Genomic DNA, 3270 nt, shown 5'->3' on the forward strand with positions numbered 1-3270 from the left:
CTTTACTATGTTTATAGTAAACGTAAAAATTGGAAGAAAGATTATATATGCATAAATTATATTTTCGCGTGCATATTTAATATATTACCACGATTTATTGTAAACCGTATTATTATAAACCGCAAAATACCTAAAGCATAAAAAATTGATTTTGCACGAAGAAGATTATGTACGAGATGTACTTTTGTGTGCGTACTAAAACCAAGGAAGTTATCAATTGAGTTCTTTAGACCAAGATTTGTGTAATGTTAGTTGCGTCTATAATGGTTCTTCTCACATACAACTACAACAATAAAACATAGCCGCGGATGAATCTTCGCTTACGCTTTGTGCATTCACCCTACCTACGTAACAGTCAGACAAACTTTTCGTTCCCAATAAACCGATAAACGTTAAAGAGATAAACGGAAAGTGTAACGGATAAGCAGTGCGAAAGATATTCTTAGTAGATCCATCAAATCGAAGTCATGTCGACTAAAAGACGCGCAACGAACACGCTGCGTATGTCGCGGGCCCGGATGGCCGACATTCAATTCAAGGATCTGTCGTTTGAGGTTCAGATTGGAATACGCAAGACTAATAAGAAGCAGATCCTGAAGGGTCTCAACGGAGTCTTCAAAGCCGCGGAGCTGACAGCTATTATGGGACCGTCTGGTGCCGGGAAGTCCACGTTGTTGAACATTTTGACTGGATTTCAACAGGGACACTTGACGGGTACAGTCGAGTACACCAGTAGTGAGGGTAAACAGAATTGGGAAATGTACAAGAAGCAATCGTGCTATATTCAACAGACGGACAATTTGTACGGTTTTTTCACTGTTCAGGAGAGCATGATGATTGTGGCCTATCTGAAGATTGGTAGCAGCGCGACGGTAATGTTCAGGCAGATACTGATCGACAACATTTTGGACACGCTGAAGCTATCAAAAGTTAAAAATACAAAAGTCGACCGGCTCAGCGGAGGACAGAAGAAGAGACTAAGCATAGCCCTGGAATTGATTGATAATCCGCCGATAATGTTCTTAGACGAACCGACTACCGGCCTGGACTCGTTAGCGTCTATGCAATGCATTTCCGCATTGCAGACTCTGGCAAAGAGTGGCCGAACAGTGATTTGTACAATACATCAACCAAGCGCCGCGGTTTATCAGATGTTCGACTATATTTACCTGGTGGTTGACGGCCACTGCTTGTACGGCGGCACACCTGACAATACGGTCAACTATTTCGCTCAGCAAGGTTTTCAGTGTCCACAGTATCATAATCCTGCGGACTACATGTTGGAGGTAGTCAATCAGGAGTATGGAAATTATAACAATCAATTGATCGCAGCGGCGAATAAATATTGTCAAAGAGGCGAGACGTCCATGAAGATGCACATCATGAGAGAAGCGTCGTTCTACGACGAGAAAACGAGAATGATGATGGATCCGCCTTCCGAAATAATAAAATTCAAAGTATTGTTATACCGTTGCGCCCTGATAATGTATCGAGATTGGTCGGTGTGCCACATCAAGTTAATCCTGCACTTTCTCGTGGCTGTCCTGTTGGGCTTGTTGTTCGAGCACGTCGGCAATGATGCCAGCAGAACCATCAGCAATGTTAGTTTCTTGATGATAACCATATTATACTTCATCTACACTAGCTTGATGCCGGCCGTTTTGAAATTCCCCTTGGAGTTGGATATTTTGAAGAAGGAGCGCTTCAACAACTGGTATCAGCTAAGGACCTACTATGTGGCCATGTTGGTGATTACTCTACCGTTGACTATATTATACACTTCTATTTACTCGACCATTTCGTATGTGCTAACCAGGCAACCTATGGAGTGGTCCCGATTCCTCATGTTTCTACTCATCACGGTCCTCACGAGTTTCACCTCGGAAAGCGTAGGCTTAGGTTTAGGAACTATTTTCAATCCCATTAACGGTACCTTCTTCGGGGCTATTATTATAGCGGGGATGATAGTGTTAGCCGGTTTTTTGGTATTTTTCAATCACATGCCGCTGACCCTTTACTACGTTAGTTACATGAACTACTACAGATTCGCTTTTGATGGCTTGATACAAGCGATTTATGGCTTTCAACGAGAGGCAATACCTTGTCCGAGTAACGTTGACTATTGTCATTTACGAATACCGTCGCTGATACTAGAAGAGCTGAAGATGACCAAATCCAAATTTTGGATCGATGTCGTTATCCTGTTCGCCTGGTTCGTCGTTGTTCGGACTATGGCTTATGTGACGTTAAAAAGAAAGCTTTCAAAAATGTAACATAATGAAAATTCTGTATGGTATTCAGTGAAATAGGTATTATAGCTGTATTTAAAACGAAGCATAGATTATTTTGGTTTTCATGCTACTTTCGCATCGAAGATAGAAATAAGACACTATCATGAGACTGTTCCTCAAGAACGTATTTGCAAAAGATGCGAAGAGAAAATGTAGGTATAATGTCAGTATGGCTGTGAGAACATAGTATGCCTATTGCTTCGTAATAAAATCTTTTTGTTAAGATTTAAAGATAGTTTCTAAATATAATATGTTTATTTCTCCGTAGTGAGATCTTTGCAATAAATCTTAAAGGTAGAAGACAGTGATAGTTTCTAAATAGAGTCGAGACATCAGTTGCAACAAAATAAATGCTTACGCAACTTATGTGCAGTAGGAAGTAAAAGTAACGCTTGAGTCGATTTTTCTAACTTGATCTGATGCAAACCAGCGGGATAAAATACAGAGTATGGAGGATGCAGTACGATTATAGAAAGTGAACTGTGACATTGTGGACGCCAAGTGCGCGATGATACTTTCACGCTCGTACTCGATGGTAGAACGATGATGTCTTATATATAATGACTATTTCGCGCAGTTATAAAAGAGATAAAAAGATACAGTTAATTATACTTCGGTGATTTGCAAATATTTTTCTCAAGCCAACAATAATCTTTTTAGAATTAATTCAGGTTTTGCAATTATTTCAGATAATTAATAGAACTGAAATTGTTACGCGTATAGTATTGTGCTCATGAAAATATTCAATTCTCTGTTCAGTTTATAAATATCCTTTGATATTTCTGTGCATATCTATATATCATTATGAGAAAGCTGGGTTTCGTGAACTGCACTCGTAAATACCCTTTGAATTAACTGATTGGGATATATGATACTGATATCCGAATAATAAGCAAATAGATTTATATATTTGATATTGTATGTATCTGTAATTTGTTGCTACAGAGTTGTACTTAAGAATAAGTTAAATATAGTTACT

At 39.1% G+C, this 3270-nt stretch overlaps 1 pseudogene; it reads left to right on the forward strand.

Moving 5' to 3' along the window:
• The first annotated feature begins 342 nt into the window (after window positions 1–342).
• On the forward strand, window positions 343–2273 carry LOC108777416 (ATP-binding cassette sub-family G member 1 pseudogene; annotated as a pseudogene).
• The last annotated feature ends 997 nt before the right edge of the window (window positions 2274–3270 follow it).

Source organism: Cyphomyrmex costatus, unplaced genomic scaffold, assembly GCF_001594065.2.
Source record: "Cyphomyrmex costatus isolate MS0001 unplaced genomic scaffold, Ccosl1.0 scaffold43, whole genome shotgun sequence".
In the NCBI taxonomy this organism is placed as follows: domain Eukaryota; kingdom Metazoa; phylum Arthropoda; class Insecta; order Hymenoptera; family Formicidae; genus Cyphomyrmex; species Cyphomyrmex costatus.